This window comes from Neomonachus schauinslandi, chromosome 1 (assembly GCF_002201575.2).
Source record: "Neomonachus schauinslandi chromosome 1, ASM220157v2, whole genome shotgun sequence".
NCBI lineage: Eukaryota > Metazoa > Chordata > Mammalia > Carnivora > Phocidae > Neomonachus > Neomonachus schauinslandi.
Genome location: NC_058403.1, coordinates 64,677,333 through 64,690,652, shown reverse-complemented (window position 1 = coordinate 64,690,652; position 13,320 = coordinate 64,677,333). Strand labels below are relative to the sequence as shown.

General features: G+C 38.2%; 1 protein-coding gene across 1 annotated transcript in view; it reads right to left on the bottom strand.

The window, feature by feature from the left end:
• Window positions 1-13,320, bottom strand: part of STXBP5L (syntaxin binding protein 5L) — a 419,146-nt gene that overhangs the window by 324,761 nt on the left and 81,065 nt on the right. The window lies entirely within an intron of this gene.

Here is a 13,320-nt window from a genome sequence, read left to right as displayed (position 1 = left end):
TGCTTATCCTCAGTGATATGCCTACTGAAATTTTCTGTATTAAAAAATTTATCTTAGCAAGATGGCGGAGGAGTAGGAGACCTAAATTTCATCTGGTCCCAGGAATTCAGCTAGAGAGGGGTCAAACCATTCTGAACACCTATGAACTCAACAGGAGATCAAAGAAAAGAATAGCAGCAACTCTCTGAACAGAAAAGCGACCACTTTCTGGAAGGTAGGATGTGCAGAGAAGTGAATCTGAGGTGATATTTGGGAAGACAGATGGCGGGGGAGGGGGGCTCCGTCAGCCACTACTGGCAAGTGATAGAGCAGCAGAGCACAAAATCAGAACTTTTAGAAGTCGGCTTTGTTGAGGGACGTCACTCCAGTGGCTAAATGGGGGGTGGAACCCTCGCTGGGACAGTGTGGTCTCAGGATCCTTGGGGTCACAGAAAGACCAGAGGTGCCTGAGTGTGGCAGAGCTCCTAGGTATCAGAGTGGGGAAGCCAGCTGCAGAGACAGATCCAAGGAGTTGGGCTCTCACCTTGGGGTTGCCATAAACTGTGATCCGCAGCACAGTTAGGCCACTGCTCCTCCAGCAGGGACCGAACAAGCAGCAGATCCGGGGAGACTCCCCTTCCTCCCCCGGGAGGAGCACACCGCAGGGATCTGCTGGGTTTGGAGACTCCACACCGGGTCGGGTGCCAGAGATAGAAATGCTCGGTCACAGGCCAGGTGAGCACAGAGTGCAGCTGGAGACCGGGGAGTCAGGAGTGTTTGACTGCTTTTCTCTGGGGGCTCAATGAGGAATGGGGCCCCGAGTTCGTGGCTCCTCTGGGGCGGAGACTGGGAGGCCTCCATTTTCACTCCTCTCCTCCAAAGCTGTATGGAAAGCTTGAAGGGAACAAAAGCTCCAGAGACCAAACCCAAGCAGATTACTTAGCCCAGACCGGCAAGGGCGGGGCAATTGGGCCTCCGGCAAAGACATTTAAGAACCATGGCAACAGGCCCCTCCCCCAGAAGATCAGCAAGAACAGCCAACCAAGACCAAGTGTACCAATCAATGAGAACAGCAGAACTCCAGTGCTGGGGGAATACTGCACATAGAATTCAGAGCTTTTTCCCATGATTCTTTAACCTTTCAAAGTTAATTTTTTTAACTTTTTTCCTTTTCTTTTTGAATTTTTCTTTTTCCCTTTTAAACCATTATCTTATCAACCCCTTTTTTAAAAACCTTTTTTATTTTTCATTTCTAGAGTCATATTCTATCCCTTCATAGTAGTTAACCTTATTTTTGGTATATATATATAAGTTGTTCTCTCTTTACAGTTTCTTCTAACCAAAATATACCCTAAATCTCTAGTGTATAGTTTTGTCCTAGTCTCCTGCCTGATCACATTCTCTCCCTTTTTTTTAAAAAATCCTCTTCTTTGTTTTTTCAACCAAATTCTTATCTTATCAATTCCTTTTATAAAATCTTTTTTATTTTTCATCTTTACAATCATATTCCATCCCTTCATTGTATTTACCCTTATTTTTGTACATACATAAGTTTTTCTTTCTTTAAAATTTAGGGAGGCACTTTCTTCTAAGAGACTAAAATACGCCCAAAATCTGGTGTGTGGCACTGATCTATGCACCAGGCTGATCATATTTGATCATAGTCTGGGTTTTTTTTTTAATCTTTTTCTTTTTTTTTTCTTTTTTCTTCTTTCCCTTTCTTTTCCCCTGGTTTCAGGTCTCTTCTGATTTGTTTAGTGTATATTTTTCTGGGGTTGTTGTTACCACATTAGCATTTTGTTCCCTCATTCATCTATTCCCTTCAGGACAAAATGACAAGAAAGAAAAAATCACCTCGAAAAAAAGAACAAGAGGCAGTACCAACCTCCATGGACCTAATAAATACAACATTAGTAAGATGTCGGAACTAGAGTTCAGAATGACGATTTTAAAGATACTAGCTGGGCTTGAAAAACGCATGGAAGTTATTAGAGAAACCTTTTCTGGAGAAATAAAAGAACTAAAATCTAACCAAGTCAAACTCAAAAAGGCTATTAATGAGGTGTAATAAAAAATGGAGGCTCTAACTGCTAGGATAAATGAGGCAGAAGAGATAATCAGTGATATAGAAGACCAAATGATGGAAAATAAAGAAGCTGAGAAAAAGAGAGATAAACAACTACTGGATCACGAGGGCAGAATTAGAGATAAGTGATACCATAAGACCAAACAATATTAGAATAATTGGGATCCCAGAAAAAGAAGAAAGAGGGAGGGGCAGAAGGTATATTGGAGCAAATTATAGCAGAAAACTTCCCTAATTTGGGGAAGGAAACAGGCATCAAAATCCAGGAGGCACAGAGAACCCCTCTCAAAATCAATAAAAATAGGTCAAAACCCTGACATCTAATAGTAAAACTTACGAGTCTCAGAGACAAAGAGGAATCCTGAAAGCAGCTCGGGAGAAGAGATATGTAACCTACAAGGGTAGAAACATTAGGTTGGCAAGAGACCTATCCACAGAGACCTGGCGGGCCAGAAAGGACTGGCAGGATATATTCAGAGCAGTAAATGAGAAAAATATGCAGCCAAGAATACTATATCCACCTAGGCTGTCATTGAAAATAAAAGGAGAGATAAAAACCTTCCAGGACAAACAAAAACTAAAGGAATTTGCAAACATGAAACCAGCCCTACAAGAAATATTGAAAGGGGTCCTCTAAGCAAAGAGAGAGCCTAAAAGTAACACAGACCAGAAAGGAACAGAGACAATATACAGTAACAGTCACCTTACAGGCAATACAATGGCACTAAATTCCTATCTTTCAATAGTTACCCTGAATGTAAATTGGCTAAATGCCTCAATGAAAAGACAGGAGGCTATCAGATTGGATAAAAAACACAAGACCCATCAATATGCTGTCGGCAAGAGACTCATTTTAGACCCAAAGACACCCCCAGATTGAAAGTGAGGGGGTGGAAAACCATTTACCATGCTAATGGACACCAAAAGAATCTGGGGTGGCAATCTTTATATCAGACAAATTAGATTTTAAACCAAAGAGAATAATAAGACATGAGGAAGGACACTATATCCTACTTAAAGGGTCTATCCAACAAGAAGATCTAACCATTGTAAATATCTATGCCCCTAACATGGGAGCAGCCAATTATATAAGGCAATTAATAACAAAAGCAAAGAAACACATCAACAACAATACAATAATAGTGGGGGACTTTAACACATCCCTCACTGAAATGGACAGATCATCTAAGCAAAAGATCAACAAGGAAATAAAGACTTTAAATGACACACTGGACCAAAAGGACTTCACAGACATATTCAGAACATTCCACCCCAAAGCAACAGAATACACATTCTTCTCTAGTGCCCATGGAACATTCTCCAGAATAGATCACATCCTAGGTCACAAATCAGATCTCAACCGGTACCAAAAGACTGGGATCGTTCCCTGACTATTTTCAGACCACAATGCTTTGAAACTAAAACTCAACCACAAGAGGAAAGTCAGAAAGAACTCAAAGTCATGGAGGCTAAAGAGCATGCTACTAAAGAATGAATGGGTCAACCAGGAAATTAAAGAAGTATTAAAAAGTTCATGGAAACAAATGAAAATGAAAACAGAACTGTTCAAAACGTTTGGGATGCAGCAAAGGCAGCCCTAAGAGGAAAGTATATAGCTATTTGAAACCAGAAAGGTCTCAAATACACAACCTAACCCCACACCTAAAGGACCTGGAGAAAGAACAGCAAATAAAGCCTAAACCCAGCAGGAGAAGAGAAATAATAAAGATCGAGCAGAAATCAATGAAATAGAAACCAAAAGAACAGTAGAACAGATCAATGAGACTAGGAGCTAGTTCTTTGAAAGAATTAACAAGATTGATAAACCCCTGGGCAGACTTATCAAAAAGAGAGAGAGAGAGAGAAATGACCCAAATAAAATCATGCATGAAAGAGGAGAGATCACAACCAACACCAAAAAAAATACAAACAATTATAAGAACATACTATGAGCAACTGTATGCCAGCAAATTAGATAACCTGGAAGAAATGGTTGCATTCCCAGAGATGTATCAACTACCAAAACTGAACCAGGAAGAAACAGAAAACCTGAACAGACCTATAACCACTAAGGAAACTGAAGCAGTCATCAAAAATCTCCCAACAAAAAAAGCCCAGGGCCAGATGGCTTTCCAGGGGAATTCTATCAAACATTTATTTTTTTTTTTTAATCATTCTTTTTTTTTTTTTTTAAGATTTTTTTTTATTTATTTATTTGAGCCAGAGAGAATGAGAGAGAGAGAGCAGGAGAGGGAGGAGGGTCAGAGGGAGAAGCAGACTCCCTGCTGAGCAGGGAGCCCGATGCGGGACTCGATCCCGGGACTCCAGGATCATGACCTGAGCCGAAGGCAGTCGCTTAACCAACTGAGCCACCCAGGCGCCCTCTATCAAACATTTAAAGAAGATTTAATACCTATTTTTCTGAAACTGTTCCAAAAAATAGAAGTGGAAGGAAAACTTGCAAACTCGTTTTATGAGGCCACCATTACCTTGATCCCCAAACCAGAAAAAGGCCCTGATCATCAAAAAGGATAATTACAGACCAATATCCTTGATGAACATGGATGCAAAAATTCTCACCAAAATACTAGCCAATAGGATCCAACAGTACATTAAAAGGATTATTCACCATGACCAAGTGGGATTTATCCCTGGGCTGCAAGGTTGGTTCAACATCTGCAAATCAATCAATGTGATACAATACATTAATAAAAGAAAGAACAAGAACCATATGATCCTCTCAACAGATGCAGAAAAAGCATTTGACAAAGTACAGCATCCTTTCTTGATCAAAACTCTTCAGTGTATAGGGATAGAGGGTACATAACTCAATATCATAAAAGCCATCTATGAAAAACCTACAGTGAATATCATTCTCAATGGGGAAAAACTGAGAGCTTTCCCCCTAAGGTCAGGAACACGGCAGGGATGTCCACTATCACCCCTGTTCTTCAACATAGTATTAGAAGCCCTAGCCACAGCAATCAGACAACAAGAAGAAATAAAAGGCATCTGAATCGGCAAAGAAGAAGTCAAACTCTCACTCTTTGCAGATGATATGATACTTTATGTGGAAAACCCAAAAGACCCCACCCCAAAACTGTTAGAACTCATACAGGAATTCAGTAAAGTGGCAGGATATAAAATCAATGCACAGAAATCAGTGGCATTCCTATACACCAACAAGACAGAAGAAAGAGAAATTAAGGAGTTGACCCCATTTACAACTGCACCCAAAACCATAAGATACCTAGGAATAAATCTAACCAAAGAGGCAAAGGATCTGTACTCAGAAAACTATAAAATACTCATTAAAGTAATTGAGGAAGACACAAAGAAATGGAAAAACATTCCATGCTCATGGATTGGCAGAACAAATATTGTGAAGATGTCAGTGCTACCTAGAGCAATCTACACATTTAATGCAATCCCCATCAAAACACCATCAACTTTTTTCAAAGAAATGGAACCAATAATCCTAAAATTTGTATGGAACCAGAAAAGACCCTGAATAGCCAGAGGAATGTTGAAAAGGAAAAGCAAAGCTGGTGGCATCACAATTCCAGATTTGAAGCTCTATTACAAAGCTGTCATCATCAAGACAGTATGGTACTGGCACAAAAACAGACACATAGATCAATGGAACAGAATAGAGAGCCCAGAAATGGACCCTCAACTCTATGGTCAACTCATCTTTGACAAAGCAGGAAAGAATGTCCAATGGAAAAAAGACAGTCTCTTCAACAAATGGTGTTGGGAAAATTGGACAGCCACATGCAGAAGAATGAAACTGGACCATTTCCTTACACCACACACAAAAATAGACTCCAAATGGTTGAAAGACCTCAATGTGAGACAGGAGTCCATCAAAATCCTAAAGGAGAACACAGGCAGCAACTTCTTTGACCTCAGCCGAAGCAACTTCTTCCTAGAAACATCGCCAAAGGCAAGGGAAGCAAGGGCAAGAATGAACTATTGGGACTTCATCAAGATAAAAAGCTTTTGCAAAGCAAAGGAAACAGTCAACAAAACCAAAAGACAACCGACAGAATGGGAGAAGATATTTGCAAATGACATATCAGATAAAGGGCTAGTATCCAAAATCTATAAAGAACTCATCAAACTCAACACCCAAAGAACAAAGAATCCAATCAAGAAATGGGCAGAAGACATGAACAGACATTTTTCCAAAGAAGACATCCAAATGGCCAACAGACACATGAAAAAGTGCTCGATATCGCTCGGCATCAGGGAAATCCAAATCAAAACCTCAATGAGATACCACCTCACACCAGTCAGAATGGCTAAAATTAACAAGTCAGGAAATGACAGATGTTGGCGGGGATGCGGAGAAAGGGGAACCCTCCTACACTGTTGGTGGGAATGCAAGCTGGTGCAGCCACTCTGGAAAACAGTATGGAGGTTCCTCAAAAAGTTGAAAATAGAACTACCATATGATCCAGCAATTGCACTACTGGGTATTTACCCCAAAGATACAAAAGTAGGGATCCGAAGGGGTACGTGCACCCCGATGTTTATAGCAGCAATGTCCACAATAGCCAAACTGTGGAAAGAGCCAAGATGTCCATCGACAGATGAATGGATAAAGAAGATGTGGTATATATACACAATGGAATATTATGCAGCCATCAAAAGGAATGAGATCTTGCCATTTGCAACGACATGGATGGAACTGGAGGGTATTATGTTGAGTGAAATAAGTCAAACAGAGAAAGACATGTATCATATGACCTCACTGATATGAGGAATTCTTAATTGCAGGAAACAAACTGAGGGTTGCTGGAGTGGGGGGTGGGGTGGGAGGGATGGGGTGACTGGGTGATAGACACTGGGGAGGGTATGTGCTCTGGTAAGTGCTGTGAATTGTGCAAGACTGTTGAATCTCAGATCTCTACCTCTGAAACAAATAATGCAATATATGTTAAGAAAAAAAAAGAAGAAGAAGAAGGTAGCAGGAGTGGAAGAATGAAGCTGGGGAAATCGGAGGGTAGACGAACCATGAGAGACAACGGACTCTGAAAAACAAACTGAGGGTTCTAGAGGGGAGGGGGGTGGGAGGATGGGTTAGCCTGGTAATGGGTATTGAGGAGGGCACATTCTGCATGGAGCACTGGGTGTTATGCACAAACAATGAATCATGGAACACTACATCTTAAACTAATGATGTAATGTATGGGGATTAACATAAGAATTAAAAAAAAAAAGAAAAGAAAAAAGATACATCTCCAAAAGCTAGTGAAACAAAAGCAAAAATGAACGTTTGGGATTTCATCAAGATAAAAAGCTTCTGCACAGCAACGGAAACAGTCAACAAAACAAAGAGGCAACCCACAGAATGGGAGAAGATATTTGCAAATGACACTACAGATAAAGGGCTGGTATCCAAGATCTATAAAGAACTTCTCAAACTCAACACCCAAAAAACAAATAATCAAGTCAAAAAGTGGGCAGAAGATATGAAAAGACACTTCTCTGAAGAAGACATACAAATGGCTAACAGACACATGAAAAAATGTTCATCATCATTAGCCATCAGGGAAATTCAAATCAAAACCACATTGAGATACCACCTTACACCAGTTAGAATGGCAAAAATGGACAGGGAGAGAAACAACAAATGTTGGAGAGGTTGTGGAGAAAGGGGAACCCTCTTATGCTGTTTGTGGGAATGCAAGTTGGTACAGCCACTTTGGAAAACAGTGTGGAGGTGCCTCAAAAATTTAAAAATAGAGCTACCCTATGACCCAGCAATTGCACTACTGGGTATTTACCCCAAAGACACAGATGTAGTGAAAAGAAGGGCCATATGCACCCCAATGTTCATAGCAGCAATGTCCGCAATAGCCAAACTGTGGAAAGAGCCGAGATGCCCTTCAACAGATGAATGGATAAAGAAGATGTGGTCCATATATACAATGGAATATTACTCAGCCATCAGAAAGGATGAATACCCAACTTTTACATCAACATGGATGGGACTGGAGGAGATTATGCTAAGTGAAATAAGTCAAGCAGAGAAAGTCAATCATCATATGGTTTCACTTATTTGTGGAACATAAGGAATAGCATGGAGGACATTAGGAGAAGGAAGGGAAAAATGAGGGTGGGGGGAATTGGAGGGAGAGATGAACCATAAGAGACTATGGACTCTGAGAAACAAACAGGATTTTAGAGGGGAGGGGGGAGGGGGGATTGGTTAGCCCAGTGATGGGTATTAAGGAGGGCACGTCCTGCATGGAGCACTGCGTCTTAAACGAAAACAATGGATTGTGGAACACTACATCAAAAACCAATGATGTATTGTATGGTGACTAACATAAGATAATAAAATTAAAAAAAATAAAAATAAAAATAAAAAGGGGCGCCTAGGTGGCTCAGTTGGTTAAGCGACTGCCTTCGGCTCAGGTCATGATCCTGGAGTTCTGGGATCGAGTCCCGCATCGGGCTCCCTGCTCGGCGGGGAGTCTGCTTCTCCCTCTGATCCTCCTCCCTCTCATGCTCTCTGTCTCTCATTCTCTCTCTCTCAAATAAATAAATAAAATCTTAAAAAATAAATAAATAAATAAAAATAAAAATAAAAAATAAAACTTTTGTGGGTAAAAAATAATAATAAAAAATGAAAATAAATTTTAAAATTTTAAGTTTAAAGGCCAGAAATTGTCAAATAGAAAAAAAAAACACCCAATTCTATGCTGCATTACAAACATATTTGAAGTATGAAAACACAGATAGGTTAAATAAAAGAGATGGAAAAAGATATACCATGTTAAGACTAATCAAAAGAAAGCTTCAGTGGCTACATCCATATCAGACAAAGTAAAATTCAGATTAGAGAATATTAACAGGGACAAAGAAGGTCAATTCCTAATGTTAAGAGTCAACTCATCAAGAGGACTTAACACTCCTAAATGTTCATACAGCTAATAATAAAGCTTCACAATACATGAAATGAAACAAAACTGATAGAACTGCAAGGATAAACAGATCAGTTTACAATTATGTTGTAAACTTTCACTAATAGAAGAAATAGATCATAATAAAGAGAAAATCAGTACAAATACAGATCTTAAACACAGTATCAATCAATTGTCCCTAAATGATATTTACACATCAGTCCAACCAATGACAGTAGTATACATATTCATTTCAAATACACTTTTAACATTTATCAGGACAGACCACAGACAGGGCTATAAAACAAGCTTGAATTAATTTAAAAGGATTCATGTTATACAGAGTATATTCTCTGACCACAATGGAATTAAATTAGAAATCAATAACAGACCTCTAGAAAAACATCAAATATTTGGAAACTAAATAACACATAAATAATACATAAGTCAAGAAAAGAAATCAAACAGAAGTTAGAAAATATTTTAAACATAATGAAAGGAAAACACAACATATTAAAATTTGGGGGTGGAGAATTCCAAATCTGTGAAGAAGTAGCTCCATCCCTCCCAGTTTCTGCCTCTTACAACAACAACAAATCCCTGGATATAACATTACAAACAAACATAGGAAGAATCTGAAAGGTAGAAAGGAGGAATGACAAAGCAACTCAGGACTTGAGGAATGACACAGCAGTGATTTCCTTGGGTTTCCTTATCATGTCTTATGTATCCTGGACAATGCACTGTAGAAGTCTCCAACCCAGAACCATCAACTGGTACAAACAAAAAAACAGAAACAAAAACTCTAAGAAAAAGCTGTTTTCCCAGTCAGAGGACTGAGAAGATAGGATGGCCTAAAAACAAATTTTGGCATCATTGACCCTAATCTAGCAAACAACAAAGAAAAAACTCTCCTCTTCCTCACTCAACACAGTTTAACAGGGTTGACTGGGGAACTGATCTTCCACCTTATCCCGCCCCCATCCTGCAGAGAGCACACTCCAATTCCCTCAGCAGGTGGTGTTTAAGGGCACAGACAGGGAGTTAATCACCCATCCCCTGCCTGGCAGAAGCAGGTAGCACTCTGTTCCACTGTCAGGTGGTATTAGTGCACTAAGGAAAATGCTAATCTGCCATCTCCAGACTAGTGGAGGCAGGTGGGAGTAATCCAATCTGATGGGACAGTATTAGTCTGAATGAGCACCTGATCTTACATTCCCTTCCTAGTATTAAAAAAAAAAAAGTGTTCTAATTTTCCTGCCAAGGTAGCATCAGTGGAGTTCAGGGACAACAAGATTTAATGAGATGGTACAAGGTAGGGATTCACACACACATTAGGCCTCAATATACTCTCCTAGCTCTCCATGTCAGCAGGGTGGTCATTGGGAATTTGCATACTCACGTCCACCTGACAGCAATAAGATTGAATAAGGTGGGCAAATCAGGGCTAGTCAGCACCCATATTGTGTCAGAGCATCCTGCTAGGAGCTGAACCTCTACTCACATCAGTGAGTTGGAACAAGGTGGTGCAAGGAAGAGTGGTTGATACCATGCTTCCTATCTCTCCTGATGTCACTGGGGCCCTGTAGGAAGATGAACTTCCATTCCCACACATCGGAAAATGAGGTGGGTGAGTCAGTACCCACTTTTGCTGGAGTGGGTGTATTGACAGGGCCTACCACAAAACTTGAATATACACACTCAACTGGCCCTCAAGCTACAACTCAATAGGGGGACTTAACTGGTAAAAAATAAAATGATTAATAGCATCCAAGTTTCATAATATAATATCCAAAATATCCAGGATACAACTGAAAATCACTCACCATACTAAGAACAAAGATAATGGCATTTGAATGAGAAAAGATAATCAATACATGCCAATATCAAAATGTATTAGATGTTGTAATTCTCTGAAAAAGGTTTTCAATAGTGATCACAAAAATCCTTCAATAAGCAATTATGAATCTTCTTAAAACAAATGAGAAATAAAGATGAGCAAATAGAAATTATAAAAAGGAAATGAACTGAAAAATATAATAACCAAGATAAAAATGGATAAGCTCAGTAGCAGAGTGGAGATGACAAGGATAAAATCAGTAAACTTGGGAAGAGATCAATAAAATTTACCTGATCTGAACAACAGAGGGAAAAGAGACTGAAGTGGGGAAACACAATAAACAGTGTCAGGGGTCTGTGGGACAAGAACAAAAGATATAACATTCATATAATTGGAGTCTCAGAGGGAGAGTAAAAAGACAGTGGGATTGAAAAACTATTATAAAAAATAATGGCTGAAAACTTCTAAATTTGATGAAATACATAAACCTACAGATTAAGAAAGTGGAGCAAACACCAAATAAAATAAACCCAGAAAAATCCATGTCGAGAAATATCATAATTAAACTTCTGAAAACTAAGGGGAAAAGCTCTGGAAAGCAGCCAAAGTATTATAAATGAACATGAATTTGAATGACAGTAATTTCTCATCTGAAACCACAGAGGCCAGAAGAAAATGGTACATTTTCCAAGTAATAAAAGAAAGTAACTGTCAACTGTGTATATACAGCAAAAATAATATCCTTGAAGAATGAAGAATAAACACATTCTCAGATAAAGAAAAACTAAGACAATTTGTTTCTAACAAATCTACCCTTTAAAAAAGTCTAAAGAAAGTGCTCTAACCAGAAGGAAATGAAAGTTCTCAAATCAACAACACATATTTTCACCTTAAAAACCCTGGAAAAGGTCTTGGAGCTTCAGAAAGGAAATAACAGGAATGGGTAAAAATTTGGGTAAATATAATAGATTATCCTACTTCTTATGAGTTTCTTAAGTCACATTTGATGTCTGAATCAAAAATGATAGCACCATCTGATGTGGTGCTGCTCAAGGCATATACAGGAAATACATAAGATAATTGTACTTTAAAAGTAGACAGGGTACAGGGATCTAAATGGAAGGAAGGTTTCGGTTTTCCTCAAAGTGAAAAAAATGTTGATACCAGTAGACTGTGATAATTGATGTATGTTTATTGTAATACCTAGAGCAACCACTGAGAAAACTCTACAAAACAATATACTCAAAAACAATATAAATAAATCAAGATTAAATTATTAAAAATTTCAAAATAACCCACAGGAAAATAGGAAAAAAGAAATAGGAACAAGAAACAGAGGAAGCAAGCAGAAAACAAAGAAGTAAAATGGCAGAATTAAAAGCCCTAACATATAATTACCTTATAGTAAATTACCTTCATATACCAGTTAAACAAAGTAGTTTGACATAGTAGATTGAGAAGAAAATGATCCTACAAAATCGATATATAAAAATCAGTTGCATTTCTATATATAATTATGAATTATCAGAGTGAGAAATTAAGAAAACAATCCCATTTACAACTGCATCAAAAAGAATAAAGTACCTATGAATAAATTTAACCAAGAAAGTGAAAGACCTGGACACTAAAAACTATAAGATATTGATGAAAGAAATTGAAGAAGTTATAAATGAATGAAAAGATATTCCATGCTCATGTATTGAAAGAATTAATACTGTTAAAATATCCATTCTATCCAAATCAATATACAGATTCAATGCAATCTCTATAAAATTTCCAATGGCATCCTTTACAGAAATAGAACAATCCTAAAATATGTATAAAACCACAAAAGACATCGAATAGCCAAAGTAATCTTGAGAAAAAAGAGAACAAAGCTAGAGGCATCATGCTTCCTGATTCCAAACTATATTACAAAGTTACAGTATTCAAAACATTATGGTATTGGCATAAAAATAGATACATAGAACAATGGAACGCAACCAAGAGCCCAGAAATAAACCCATGCATACATGGTCAACTAATATTTGATAAAAGAACCAAGACTATTCGATGAGGAAAAGACATTCTCTTCAATAAATGGTGCCAGGAAAACTGGACAGCCACATGCAAAAGAAAACTGGCCCACTATCTTATAGTACACATAAAAATTACCTCAAAATGGATTAAAGACTTGAAATATAAGACCTGAAACCATAAAACTCCTAGAAGAAAATAAAGGCAGTAAGCTCCTAGATATTGGTCTTGGCAATGATTTTTTTGGATATGATACCAAAAGCAAAAATAAACAAGTAGGACTACATCAAACTAAAAATCTTCTGTACAACAAAGGAAACCATCAACAAAATAAGTGGGAGAAAATATTTACAAATTACATATCTGGTAAGGGGTCAATATCCAAAATATATAAGGAACTCATACAACTCAACAGCAAAATAAAAAACAATTACATTAAAAAATGGGCAGAGGATCTGAATAGACATTTTTCAAAAAAAGACCCA